The sequence below is a fragment of the Cupressus sempervirens genome, chromosome 1 (genome assembly GCF_028749045.1).
Source record: "Cupressus sempervirens isolate cs-2001-9-10 chromosome 1, ASM2874904v1, whole genome shotgun sequence".
Lineage (NCBI taxonomy): Eukaryota > Viridiplantae > Streptophyta > Pinopsida > Cupressales > Cupressaceae > Cupressus > Cupressus sempervirens.
The window spans coordinates 530,498,461-530,514,589 of NC_143118.1; positions in this window are offsets into that span (position 1 = coordinate 530,498,461).

The window sequence follows — 16,129 nt, forward strand, 5'->3', positions numbered from 1 at the left end:
AAAGGCTAGAAAACAAGGTGTGGGTAGAGGGGGAGACCAACCGATTTATAGGTATGGTGGACTTGTGATAGGTGCACAAGGTGCCTAGGTGTGCATATGCACACATTTTCTTTTGCACAGTTTTGGGACTTGCACACCTTGCACGCATAGGTGCATACTTTTGTAGAATTGCTTGTAATGCCAATTTTTTTCCTATAGAAATCAATTGATGCTAGTCTTCACAACTCCCCAACCTAGGACCTAGTGTCCCCATTCCTCAAGGTACCTCAAAAGTCACCCTATTCTAAAGAGTGGGTCATATGACTTGAAGATAAGATGAAAAGGGGTTCCTCATTTTTAGATAGAAATGGGTTGTGTCATGAAGCCACAACAAATAGACCTAAAAAAGGAAGAAATGCCAAAAGAGTTTCTCTATCAATAACTATTCTTCAAAAAAATTTCAACTTTGGACTTGGCTCTTGATGTTATTGAAAGTCTAGCGAAATGTCCAATTCACTTCCTAGACCCTAGATTGTGAGGCTCATTGTGTGTGTTTAGTGAGTTAATTCCTTTGGAATTCCTCAAGTAGGAACCATAATTTCTATTTGGTAACCTTAGATATGCCCTTTCATCCATTAGTTTGAATTCTAAGATTCCCCTATGAACAAACTTTTAACTACTATAGACCATATGTGAGAATTTGTTCAAAGGGCTCCATACGAGACATCATTCTTAGCTTGTAGTTTTTTATATTTCCTTCAAAATTTTGTTATGGGTTATGGAGAGTTTATGAATTTTTTCTTAGTAACTCCCATATTGCTAGTCATTGCTACTCAATTCCATTTTTTTTACAACACCATTTCTCCTTTTGTTATTTTATTTTTTTGTCCCTTTTCTACACTTAGACTATTTATCCAAAAAGTGTCATTTTCTTCTTTGTTTTCCTTGATATTTTGATGTCTCTTGTGTTCCTCTTTTACTGAACTTTGGGAAACTCATACACCAATAAGAAATCTTAGTTTGATTGTTAGTAAATCCTTTATTCGAACTGGGAACTAGAGGAAAATCCTTAAATATTGCTTAATTAGGTACAACACTACTTAATTGGCCCGTTCCTTAGTGATTTGAGTGTAAAGAGTTATCAATCTCAAGTTTGGGTTAGTAATTGGAACTCCTAGATTTCCTATGAACAATAACAAAAATTAGTCTTTTCAAGAAACAAAGTCTTCAAAAAAACTTTGACGGAGAAATACCCCTCCCAATCTCAAGGTAATATGCATTGGCTTATGAAATACTGTATTTTCCCCCAAACTAAGATTGTGAGTAAGGGTTTTTTATTTTTTAATATTTCTAATAGGAATAAACTCAGGCTTCAAAGTAATGTTTGAGGAACTGGCCATTAATGGGCAATGAGACCCATTCCCCATCAAGTGTGCACAACCTAAAAGTGTTTTCCCCTAGAATTTTAGCAATTTGAGAGGGATCTATCCATTAATGTTGGAATTTAGTGTGGCTTCTAGGTTTCTCTTTAACTTTTTCCCACAAAAGGACAATATATGAAATCCTAAAATCTTTTATTATGGCTCTCTTGTCAAATTGTCACTTAACAATAACTTGATGTTCAAACATGTGGTCCAATGCTACATTTCTCTTCTCCTAAAGTTTGAGGAGGTTAATAAGTTTGATCTGGACCTTGTCAACATTTTCCACATACCCTCTCATGAATTTTAATACTGGGATCTTAAGGTTGAGAGGGAAAATATGGTCCTGACCATAACTAGCAAGTAAGGGGAGGTACCTAAAGCATTTTTGATGTAAACCTGGTCAATCCATAGGGAATACTTGAATTGAGTGTGCCAATCCCTAGGGTTGTTTGTGAGCAGATGCTTTATACTAGTGATCAAGTTCTTCTTGGTAGACTTTATCATTCCATTGCCTTACAAGTATTAGTTAGATGCAAACTTGATTATTACTTGATTCTCCAGAGCCCATTATGTAAGGAAAATTAATATAAAGAAAGATATGATGTCACAGACTAGAGAGAAGGGCATTCCAAACCTTGTTACAATATGTTTTTTGAGAAAATTGGAGACCTATTGTACATTATAACCTCAAAATGTTTCAGCTTCTTCCCATCTTGTGTAGTAGTTGGTGGCTGTCAAGATAAAAGTATGACTTTTATATGATAGAGGATTCATTGTTTTGATAAAATCAAGCCCCCATTTGGCAAAAGGGTAAACCTCAAAAACTAGTTACAAGGGTATAGATGGGTTCCTTTCTTGGTTAGCGGTGGTCTAACAAATATGGAAAGTACATACATGGGTGTAGACATCCTTGAAGAGGGTAGGCTAGTAATAGCCTAATCTTAAGATTTGATTGACTGTAGACTTTGTAGACCCATGCCTAGTATCTTATTTTTCATAGAACTCTTCCAATACCAGTTTGGCTTCCTCACGATTTATGCACTTAAGTTATATTCCTTCATAGTTTATTTAATAGAGTTCCCCATCCTAGAACATATAAGATTCACATTTCATTTTTGGGGATCTACATTGTGAGCTATTCGTCTCTTGAGGACATTGGTTTTGTAAAAGAAAATAGACAATATCTTGATACCATATATCCAGGATCACTCCTTGATTCATCATTATGTATGATACCATACTCTTCTCTTTGTGATCTTCCATTGGTTTGGCTAATCCTTGTCCTTGCACTAGTTTCATGGGTTGGATCTCTAGATCAAATTCTTGTAACAAAGCCATCCGTTTTCCTCTTCTTTCTCCTAACTCATTTCACATCACAAAGACTTGACTAGAGGGTCAAGCATGATGGCATACACCTTTCTCTGGAGTATGTAATATCAAAATTTACTGACCAATTTTACTAGGGAAAGGGATTTTTTATCCAAGTTGGGATAGTTGAGTTTAGTGTTTTTTAGTGGAAAACTCATGATTGCAATAGGTCTTTTGTCTTTTCCTTCTTTCTTTTGCGTGAGAGTACCTACACATGAGCAGAATAATAAGCCTTGAATGGTAATTGGTAATTAGGGCTGACCAACATTGGGGTAGTTGAACTAGCTATCTTGATATCTTATTTCTAGAGTCCATTTAGTTTTAGCCCCTTTCTTAAGTAAGTCATTAAGAGGTCACACTATTTTGGAAAACCCACTAATGAATTTCTGCACAAAATTGATCTTCTCGAAGAAGGACTTAAGTTCCTTATCGCTACTAGGTGGCAAAATTTTTAAGATTTCTTCCACACTTTCAAGGCCAATTGAAATATCCACTTTAGAGATTATGTACCCTAGTAGTTTCCCCTTTGTGACCCCAAATGGATATTTCTTGGGGTTGAGGGTAATATCATATCTTCTACATTGACTAAGCACTTTTCTCAAATCGGCTATGTGGTCAGCTCTATTTTTTGAGAAGATGGTAAGGTCATCCATATAGATAAAAATGCATTTTTTAACTAGTCCCTTGAATTCTTCATCCATAGCTCACTGAAATATTGTGCTAGCATTGATTAATCCAAAGGGCATTCTTATGTATGCAAATGTTCCCCACTTTGTGGTGAACATAGTTTTCAGTTGGTCTTCCTTATCTACCATCACTTGTTTGTATCTTGAACATCCATAAAAAAATTAAATAATCTTGGACCCATTCATGATTTCCAAGACTTCATTGAGTGATGACAATGTGTAATTATCTTTTTGGGAAGCTTGGTTAAAATTCCTAAAATCAACACAAAGTCTAATTTCCATGCTCTTCTTTCTCACACGTACTAAATTGGCCACCCATGTTGAGTGCCTAAGGGGGAAAATGATCTTATCATCTAATAACATTTGGACTTCCTTTATTTTCATAGGCTCAATGATTGGCTTCACAATTCTTCACCTTTGTCAAAAGGGTTTAGCATCAGGCTTGAGGGGAATCTTGTGTGTGATAATTCTAGGATCATAGGTCTTGAGTTCCTCATAACTCCATGCAATTAAATCCCTATATTTTTTGAGTAGGTATAACATCTCATCTCTTTCCTTTTCATTACATGCCTCCTCAATTTTGACCATCTTGGGGTCTTCTTCGGTTCCTAAGTTGTAAGAGTCATATTCATCACTTAACTTCTCTTCTAAAATTCTTTTAACATGAGTTAATTTTTCTTTGTTGAAGATGTGTTCCAACTCCACCATTCCTTAAGGTATGGTGTTAGTCTTTAGGTTTATGATGCAATCTTGATCTTTGACTTCTTCTTTTGTTTCTTCTTCAAAATTTTCATCAATTACTTACCCCTCAAAAAGACCACTGCACATGATAAATTCCAAGATATGTTTTTCCATCTTGAAAGACTTGGAAGTTGGTGATGTTTATTGGGATAGATGAGGAAGATAATCTTTTTAATTGCATTCTTTTCACTAGTTCCAATTTGCTACCATAGGTAGCAAGGGCGTCTATGACTGTATTCTTTCTTCTAGGGATGGATCTTACATTAAATGTCTCAAAATCTTCCATTAAGTCCTAGACTCTTTTTTGATAAGCCATTAGTCTCTAGTTATTACATGAATAGATTTCATTGACTTGTCATATCACCAATTGCAAGCCCCCTTCTATTACGAGTTCCTTAATTTTTTTCTCAAGGGTGAAAAGGAGTCCTCTTACCAAGGCCTCATATTCAGCTATTAATGAGTACATAGAAACTGGAGGCACTATGCTGCATAAAAATATTTTCCTTTTGGGTTGATCATCTTGATCCTAGCTCCAACACCATGTTTTCACTTAGAGTCATTGAACCTTAGTGTATATACTTCATCTAGTTTGGGTTTCCTCATCTTATGATTATTTGTCCTTACCCTTTATGTTGGATTTTTGTTGAGGGAACTTTTGTTAGGGACCCATTCCATCTTTCCTCTTTATGGGTCTTGATGTATCCTTCTTAACAATATCAAATACAAGGACATCCTGCTTGTATTTTTTATCTTGGATCTTGTCAATTAGTTCTATGATCAAAGAAGCCTAGAGTTCAGGATGCACCATGATAGATACACAACCTTGTCCTTCCACAAAATTTTTCCATCTATATATAGGGAGTAACCCATTTGGAAGAGGGGGAGGACCCCCTCCATTTGAAGATGTGTTGCTATAGGAAACATCCATGTTTTCTTGAAATTTCTCCTCTATAAAGGCCTCACTGGCTTGACTCAATATTTCTTCAAGTAGAGAGGTATTTCCTTCACTCAGGGTCTCTTTGGAGGCACATTTGGATGAATAATTATACACTGTTAGTTTAGATAACTTGGTCATGGCTTGAGCAATCACCTGTTGGCAACTTGGGAATTTAGACTCTGAATGGATAGTGACATGTACTCTGTAGAATCTTGGTAGTAATAGAAAATTTGGATCTTCCTTGTCCCTAAGGCATCACAAATTCTAGACCATGTTATCTATGAATCATATCAATGCCATGTTTTCCTTATGCGATTCTTGTATTCCCATTAGATTTTCTCACCAGATGCGTGTCCAAGGCAAGGATCTAATAGGATCCTAAGTTTTTCTAAACAAAAAATAATTTATTGGGAGTGTTATATTTAGTTATAATTTTCTTGAGCTTAGGCTCAATGCCAATCTTGATTTAATTTTTGAGCCTTTTCTACAATAAGCACAGTTGAGTGAAGTCAGTGGAAAACCAACCTCTAAAACATTAGTCTAGTCTCTATTTAAAAGTGTGTCATATGTCTCGAGAATATCTACTACATGAATGTCTATGATGTCATGAATTTACGGATCTATAGTTAGCTGTATATGTGTATCCTTCAACACACCAATAACTTTGACCTCTATCTTATCTAGTTTTATAACCACCTTATTTGTGGGTTGAGGTATGACTCCCAACCTTTGGCATATGGATAACATCATAACATTACACAAGGCACTAGAGTCAATGAGAAAATTGTGAATATTCTTCTCAAAAATCCTAATGGATAATAGAAAAGGTGAGAATTCTACCTCATTCTTGATCATAGTAGGCATGGCTTCAAGAACATTGACTTGATGATTAGGTGCTTTATGAGTGTTTGTGTCAGTGGCCGACTTACTATGATCGAGATTCTTCAACAAAGCCTCTCTCTAGCTAGGACAACTTTGTATCATGTCATACATTGATATAGTTTCCTTGGTCTTCTTGAGTTCTTCCATCACACTATACTTTTCTATGGACCATGTTAGATTCCTTAGCATAATAGGGGTGTTTCCTATATGTTGGGTTTGAATGGGTGCATGCATTAGTATAGGGTTGTTGCTGGCTTGAGCATCTGGAGGAGTAGGTTATAATCCAAGAGGGATTTTGTTAGTGGGAGGTACCTTTTGGATTCTCAAATTATACGTGTTCATATTATCCTTATGGAAAGAAAATATTTCTACTGGTCTCATTTCAAATTCTTCATTAAATGGAAATTTAAACTCCTTATTTTTTGGATCTCCTTCTTTAATATTCAATGTATCCTCATATGATTTTCACAACATGGTGTTGAATTGCATGGGAGGTACATCTCCTATGCCTTGGAGATTCTAGTTTGTTTCTTGGTCTCCCCCAAAGAAGGAACTATGAATGTTGTCAGGGGCATTTTGGCTTATGTTAGTTTGATTGATCTCAATGAACTAAGCATTGTTGTTGTTGTCGGTTGGGATACTTCCATTTTTTGGGCAAGTGTTCCACTACTAATTTTGTCAAGGAAACCCATTGTTACAATCTATGAGGTTTAAATTATTTCCTATGTTGTTGGAATTCCTTGTATACTTCTAGTTGTAACCATTATTATTCTAAGCCCCACAATGGCGTTGGAGATTTTTGTTTTGTCCCTATGATAATTTAAGGCATGTGAGCTCATTTTGTAATTTGAGACAATTTTCTTCAATTGTTCTAGTTCAGTAGTCATACTGCCTTTTGCTTATGGGGGGTGGAGTAGCCTTTTTCTTAAAGAAGTCTACCTTTGGTGGTTCATATCCTTGATATGTAATGGTAGGGGTTGCAGTAGAAACCACCTACTATATTGGTACATGGTTCAATGGAGGAAACTGACTAGGTACAACATGTGCTTCTGCTAGATATGGGGAAATTATGGTAGCAAGGTTGATTGTAATCAACATGTTCCCACCTCTATTGGGATTTCCTTGTTTTGTAAAAGTGACCACTTCTTGAAAGACCTTCTCCAAAGCCTTGATCTTAGCTTCTAGAAGCCTTCATAAAAAGATGGATGTAAGTTGATCCATGGAGTTGAGGTATATTTGTATTGCAACCCCTAGGGGAACCATGTAGGGAGCTTCCAATCTCAGACATGTCATATGAAAGCAATGACTAAATAGGAGACGGTCTCTGTAGGATTCCTCTTGATAGATAGAAACTGGTGGTGTAAGATAGCTAGGTTGATAAATGTTTGGAACTAATCTAGAAATAGTTTCTCAAAGATCACCCAATCTATAATAGTAGATGGCAATAGGTTCATGTACTAGCTGAATGCCGCTTATCCCAAAGTGTAAGGGAACAAGAAAAGTACCACATCCTCATGTTGAATTTGTTTCCTACTGCATATTTTTTAAAGACTTTAATGAGATCTTTCGATGTTCAAATTTTTCCATAAGTGTACTTTGGAAAAAAGTTCTAAGGATTTTTAGGTAGGTCATAGAGTGGACCTTGTAGCCTAATTGGAAAATCCTAAGCATTTGCGAAGAAACCCTTTGGTAGTGGTGGTAGTGATTGGCTTTCTTGCTGATTGGACATAGTTGAAGCAAAAGTGAGTTGTGAAGTAGAGGATGATAATGGAATGCATGGTGGGAGTGAGGGGAGTCTTGGAATTCACTTCTAGCTACGGGGCTTGTGAAAATGATCGAGTTCTAGAAACTCATGCTTACTAGGGGAAGACCTCATAGATCACTGCAAGGGAGATGATGGATTAGGATGGTCCAACTTGCAAAACTACACATCTCTGAACCTATGACGCTATGAAGTTGCATAGCTGTGAGGTTGCACACCTTTGAACTAGTTAGACTATCACAAACCAAATTGTAAAGATAGAACTATGAAAATGACAGGCCTATTAAACTAGAGAACTATTATTTGGATAGAACTATGTTCAATTAGACCTCCTTCTAGCACCACTTTTGTTGTGCGGTCACTTTGCATGATGCCAATGGCATAAATTGTTATGAATTTATCTCTTGAAAATGTGATTTAGATAATCAAATTCAATGGTTGTTTTTCAACTCCTTGGGGTAGCTCAATGGAAGATAAATGTCAATGTTCACAAGGAGGCCTTTGCTGGTATCTTTTGACAATTCTGCACAATTCAAATGTAATTGCAATCCAATATTTTTTGTTTTTTGATTTAATGATGAATGCAAGTTTTAACAATGTAGATATATGAATTCCTATTCTAACCACATTTCAAAAGAAAATAAAAGAGATAGAGTAACAAGAGATTAAAGAAAATTGCTGAAAATAAAATTCCTAATGGACATAAGTCAAAGCAACAATGTGTTTGCAAATTAAATCTTCAAAAGGATTGGTAGAAAACTAGTGGAAGTAGGAGTGATGCATCCTCAAATCCACTAGTGTAATCATTGAAGGAAACTAAATAATACCAAAAAATGTTTCAAAATTCATCAAATTGTGTGGCCAAAGAGAGTGCACACACATGAGACAAATAACTATACATAAAACATAAGGGTGATCCTTTCGATAATTCATCACAATAGAGAGATTTGTTAGAAAATGAAAAATACCCAGACTAAAAGATTGAACGGTCATTCAAACACAAAAAAACCATTGGCTCCATTTGAATTCATGAACATAAAATTCATAAAATAAATGCACATTCCACCAAGACAAGCTACATATAGAATGAGAACAACAATAACATACTTTATTGCATCAAAATTTTGGCCCTGGATACAAATTACAATGATATATTTATAATAAACCCAATATTTCATGTATTTTAAGATGTAGGGGTTTTTCCTCGCAAAAATCATTTTAAAACTACTAACTTTATAAAAACTATGCATAAACAAACTCCTAACTAGGTGCTAAGTAGGCCTGCACACTTCATTTTATTCATTAATTGGTGCATGGACCTTTACATTGATTTAAAGATAACTAATAAGAAGAAGATGAGAGAAGAGAAAATTAGGAGTCTTTGGAACTTCTAAAAAAATAAACTTAGCCTCTTCTGAGAGTTACTACTAGTTAAACTCATGTCAAAATGTATTTTTGGTAAATGAAAACCGCTAAAAACTGAAACTGGTAGCTAACTGTTGGCACCACCATAGGTCTCCAAAAATCATTGCATATGCACACTTGAAAATTTTTTCACCTATAGATCCTTGTGTCAATAAAAAAAAACTCCATCAAAATCTCAAAATGTGGACTCGCCACACTTACGAACCTTGAAACGTGATAGGACTAAAACTGGATTGATTTTCTAACTCCACAAAATTTAACTTCTAGGATCTGGGTCTTGTTGGTTTTTAGCCAAATGGATGTCTAGATGAGCCTTCTTGAATTTATTTATAAGCATGACCACTGCTTGAGGTTCAGGGAGACTAAGAGCTTGATATTGGCTTCTCACTTCTCTATGAAAATCCCTCACCTCCTTCCTTACTACTACAAAATTGTACAACTTTAAGTCCAACTCCTCTAGCAACTCCTCAATCTTGAATATTCTTTTGACATCATATTCTGAGGCTATTGCTTCAAAGTATCATTTGAAATGGTGGACTACTACCTTTGTGGTGCTCAATTTTTCTTTGGGGTCATCGTTGAAAATCTCTAGTCTTGCCACATTATAGTAATTATTTGCTTCCAACATATGAGTACAAACTCTGGCTTGCATATCCTAGATATCTTTATGACTTTGTTTTTGGCTTGTATGTTTTCCACAAAATCATTGATCTTGTCCAACTCTTCTCCCAAATAAATAGCTAACAACATATGACATTGTTTACCCTTTATGGTCTTAAGTGCCTCGAAATCATTTTTCCAAGAGGACACCTCATCTATAAGCCCAATATCCTGATTTAATACTTTTTCCAAGTTTTAGATTACGGTAAAAATAGGTTTTGAAGGGACCCTAAAACCCTTTCACATCCTCAAAAAAGGAAAAAAATGAGCCATCCAATAGGAAAGAGCCCAAAAACCTATTGAAAAGTAGCATCAAAATCAGGTTTTACAAGGACCTGAAACCACTACAAAAGTCCAGATTAAAAACCCAGGTTTTACAAGGACCTGGAACCTACAGTACAAGTTAAAAACTAAAAACTATAAAATAGGAACCAGAACAACCACCTAGCAAACAAAACCTGCACAGGAAACCGACCAGAGAAGAAGACCCAAGAAGCTATTGCAATTTCGTAATCATCTTCACAGCCTCCTTACCAATCTTACATGATCCTGGATGGAATTAACAGCTGAAGAAGTAGCAACAATCAAAGCTTTTTTCCTCAAACGCTGTCTTGTCCTCTTGCTAGGGCCCTCCAAAGATATGGTTCCTTCATTAACTCTTTTACCCAAAGTCACTGCAGCTACACAAATGCTAGAGGTAACTTGGTCCATTTTTGTTCCACTTTCCCTGATGAGTAGTCTAAGATTCTGCTCATAATACTTTTTCCAAGTTATGCACATTCTTCTTAATAATATGAAAAATGTCCATTTTTTCCTCTATTATCTCCACCCCTCTATCCTCAAAATTGTGATGCCATCTCTTGCATGTGTCCAAAAATGAATTATTGGTTCCTAAGGCTAGAGCTCATTTCTCGAGGGCAACTGCCAATGCTATTGCAAGGTTCATAGGGTCAATGGGACTCACTACCTCTCTAAAAAAACCTTTCAAAACTTGATTATGTATCCTCAACATCTGTATCTCCTTATCACCGATGCCTAACTATTTAAATACTTACTTTAGGCCCATTTTCATCAAGGCTTTGTCTCTTTCCCTCATCAGTTTATCCAAAATGACTACTCCCATCTCAAAGTATGGAGGAAGAATAAAAATATGGGCCACCTTGTCCTCTTTTATATTCATCTGCATGAAGGCCATTTGATGGGGATCCTCCATGGGTGTTGTTGTAGTGGTGATGACCTGTGTAAGCATCAACATTCCTTCTATCTTAGACTACACATATAATCTTTGACGAGCCTCCATTTCTGTAGAAAGCCAAGTTGGTGTCCTGCCTGCTGAAGAGCATTCCTAACTTGGTGATGCAAGGGCCACCATCACCAAGCCTCTCCTCATCTCAAAGATGGTGATTCCCCCTTCCATGCTTTTTGACTCTATAATGGGAGTAGTGGTGACCATAGTTGTCATTGGGGGAAAAGAGGAGGCTTGGGTATGTCCATAGGTTGGTGCTTCAACCTATTTCTCCTCCTATTATCCTTATTAGTTTTAAACCACATGCTCCTCTCCTTGCTCTTAGCTAGGTTTTATTCTTCTATAAGAGGAGGCATGAATATTTCTTCTTATTCTATTAGGGGAGGAGGATCCATGAAGAGAGGTCCTTCCAGTAAAAGGTAGGATATTTTTCTATTTATCATCTTTCAACTTAGGACGAGGAGTATCTTGAATGTGTCCTTCCTTGAGTTCCATCCAAATAGGAAACCAATCAAAATTAAAAATGTCAGAAATGTCTGAACCACTCCCTATAGTAGACTCAGTCCATCCCACTAGATCTTTAATATTTTCTATCTAGATAGGCTGGTCTTGGGGCATTGGGGGTGCTAGGGTCTGGCTCTTTCTCCTTTCTTCCTTTAATGCCTGAGCTCCTCTAGTTCTCATCTTTAGAGGGAGGCCACCTTTTTCTTCAATCTCTTAATATTTGTCCCAACTTCTAATTCTTTGCTCTACTCTCCTTTGGAACAGAGGGAATGGCTTACACTTGGGACTCTATAGAAGGTGCCTCTTCTTTAGTTTCTAAGGCTCTGCCTTTTCTTCTTACCTTTCCTCTTTTTTTCTCTTTTGAACTATGCTACATTCATTGTGTGCCCATAGACTATCTCTGGGAAAATTGGGACTTAGTTGGGTAGGATAGGATAGTCACCTTTACTGCTAGTTCATGTCATGTGGGAACATTGGGAAGTGAGTCTAACTAAAAATGCCTCCTTATACAAAACTTTGTGACATCAATAACATGTCGGGCCTGATTCACAATGTCATCATTTTCTTCCTAGTCAACCTCAACATTGACCACTAGCCTCTCATATACCTTATCCCTATTATAAATAGGAGCAAGAATGTTAGATGTGTCCTTATCCCATTACTTCAAGGGAATTTGTATGTTTAGTGCCTTTTCTGCCAACGTGAGCCCCATCCAGCAATAATCTTTTATTCTCATGTCATAGTCATCAATGCTATTAAGGAAATGATCCTCAAATTTTGAGTCAGGCACACATTTGTTTCTTGTCATGTGTTGAAACATGTCAATTTTATAAAAATATAGTCTGGTGAGGGGGTAGTCCTCCGAAGGCTATTGGTCCCACTTGACACCGTATGGTCCCAATTGGCTTCACTTCATATAGGCCGATGGTAATTGGCCACACCCAAGTCTTTCTATGCTTCTTCCTTACTCAATCATAGACTAAGTCTAATTATCTAGCAATCTCCAAAAGAATGAGCCTATCACTAGTACATTATAGGTCAAATTTTAACCTACATTTTTTACCAACATATGAAGAGACTTGTTCAATACTTTTTGTTTTTGTTTTTATGTTTGAGCTGGTCAAAATTTTGACCAACTTAGTGTTTCCAATTTTGTTTGAAATTTATACCAACTGGGATTGTATTAAAAAAGTAGCCAAAAGTTTGAATTTTTTAATTTGTTATTTTGTCTTTGCACACTATTGGAGGTATTGGAGTTGAGGATTGCGTGAGCTAAATAATCATATCTAGTGGGAGTTGAGGATTGTGAGAGCTGATCTAGGATTGTGGGAGCTAAGTATTTTTGGATTGTAGGAGCTCTTGCCAAAGTTGAGGATTTTGTACATATCTCATAAGAGGTATGTTGGCTTCCAACTGTGGATATGTGTATACTTTGATGCCCTAGTTCTGGCTTGTCCCAATTTGATCACCTTATAAGCTTTCATAATTTGTAGGGGTTATTTTTATAAGTTATTATGTGCACTGACACTCTGAATGATTGTGCCTAGCAAGATCATCAAATCTTTTGGTGATAAGGATTTGAGATTGTGAGACTATGTGTATGAAGTTTTAAGCTGGGATTAGAGGCGAGCTGAGCAACATTGGGATAGTGAGAGTTGGGTTTTCAATGCATAAATTTTCTACCAAAAGATGCACCAATAACACCCCATATAATTTTAGGGAACCCTCGCTACTCTTCTTCAATAGTGTAGTGTCCCTTTGATGATGGCATTTTTGTTTGAAAAGGAGGCACTCAAAGAAATTTATCTTGCAATGTATGAGAAGCTCACAGTTTAGAAGGATTTCATCTATGTTGAATGGAAGAAGGATTTAAAGAAATATAATTTTCTTATGCTTTTTAAATATCGTGGGTTTATGATTTGTGTTCAATAATTAATGAGATTGATCTCTTCTTTCTATAGATTCTCGCTTGTGGAGTAGTAGTTAGGACATACAATTTTGGTGCAACAAACTTCACAGATACACCTATGTACAAGGAAGCTATTAAGTCTCAATGATTGTTTGAAGAGGCACCCAAAACACCTAAAACTTTGTAATAGGTATGAAACTCAAAATTGAAAGAAATAGAAAGTGATTTTACTGTCTGCATTTGTGATTATAGATTGCTAGAGAGTGGGCATTAAGATAATTTTGAGTTTACTTATTAATGATAAGATCTTGGCAAAAATGAAGCCACTTGAGTGTCATGAACAAGGATGGGAACTTCATTCATGTGTGAATTATACTATAATCATCTACCATAGATTCAATCAATATCATAATCATATATGAAATATTCTTTAAAAAAATTAGATAATGAAATGAAAAATAAAATTCTATTTACTAAAAAAAAATAATTAACAACATTTGAATAATTAAGAAAGTATGATTTAACTAAATGAATAAGTATATAAAATAATAATTAATGATATAAATATGATTAAACAATAACTCTTTCCTTTGTAGATAAATGCATAAAATAATGATAACATGAAAAAAATCAAACTTCAATGACTAGAAGAATAACACTAGCATATGCTAAAATAACCCCTAAATAGCTAAAATGATTGCAAAGCAATCTTAATTGTTTAAATAAATATATTAGAGATATCCATGTTGGTAATTTCTCTCACATTAGAATCTAGTAGTTGCTGTCAACTAACTGACAACACTCATATCATATTCAATTCTATCAATGCATATCTTTTACAACAAATTACATGAGCACACTACATCATGGGCCAATAAAAAAATACAATGATTTTCAGCTAATGAGAAAATGACACTTGCTATAATATGATTAACTCTTCTTGAACTAGAATTTTCTGATTGGAGAAGACAACTTGGTGCCACCCCATCATCCTTATCCTATAGCTCCATTAGAGAAGACATGTTTTGAATGTTGGTTTGTTCAATGTGGCTATTAAAACTGCAAATATTTCTTTGTCAATTATTAGAAAGTAACTCTCAAAATTTGTAACTTTGATTAGCTCTTCCAAAACTATCAACTTTTTGAGGATGAATGTGTTGGACCATGTTCTCAAATGCCCCATATTGCGGCTCTTCTCTATTTGTTGAGATCTTTCTCATGCCTTAACTTGAATTTTCATCTTGAACTTGTACCTCGGTCTAACTTGAACTTAATTGTATTTGAAGATGTACTCATGTGATTGTACCTGGCTTGATCTTGAACCTAAATTGCACTTTGATCATGTATCTTTCTCTCTTTTGGAGGTCTTGAAACTTGAAGCACTCTTCGTGTAGCTTGATCTTGTTCGAAGTCCCAGACTTGAGCTTGTAACATCATCTCCATCTTCCACCTCCTAGGCCCTACATATTTGACCTTGCAAAATATGGAGGGAAAATAATTGAGTTTATTGAATGATAAAATTTGGATGTTTTCATAAGACTACATTGCATTAGTATCAAAATAGGCCTTGGATCATGGATTGATTCAAATTTCAAAGCAATGATCATTCCTCTTGTAAATCTTGAAATGGACTACATATCAAACAAGAATAGATTAAACATAGATTTCCTCCAAGTGTAGGTTGGTTTCCTTCATTTCTTACAAGTCTTGAGACATTAAAATATGGGAGTAAACAAGTCTTTTAGTTCAAACAAGTTATAGATTTAACTCTATTCATCCTTCCCATAAAAAAATGAAATGAAATTATTTATATTCAATCATATTTCAGTTTCCCTAATATTTTGACCTCCCTCCAATAATCATCCATAGATTTAGATTACAATATGTTGTTAATTAATCATGAATATTTTGTACTAGAGAGTACATAGCTACTAGTCCTAGGATAACTCTTTGTTTCTTAGTTGTTTGTTTTAGGGTTGGAGGGTTGAGTTGATCAAAATAGTCAAATTCTTCCTGGACTATGTTACTGATGTCAAAATTTCATAATCCAAACTTTCAAAATTTCCAAAAAATATTTTTTATACATACCCTTAGTGTGCATTTTTTCATTCTTATATGTCATAAAATCTAAAAAAACAAAAACAAGGTGCATTTTGCATACATCCCTCATCCTTAGGTGCATTGGTATACATCCTTAGACATCATGCCAATTTTCACAAAATCACAAACTTCCACAAGGCAACAAGGTCCATACCAAACCATGTACATTTCAAGTGACAAGAACCCACAAAAATTATTTGACCCAATACAAGACATACATGTGAAACAAAAATATTTTTACCCAAGCATCATGGCAACTTCACAAACATCTTTTGATTCAACACAAGGATTTGACCCAAACATGACAAACACTTAAAATGATATTACCTCTATTGATCAAACAGAATGACACTCTCAATAACTTATGATCAATCACATGAATCTCACATACTCCTTATTGAAAGGTTCCAAAATAAATTAGATAAAGAAGCCAAAAAGGTTCAAGAGAAAATGGAATCCATTATAAAACGAGGTTGTGACATGGCTAAACTTTATAGCTGTCCACT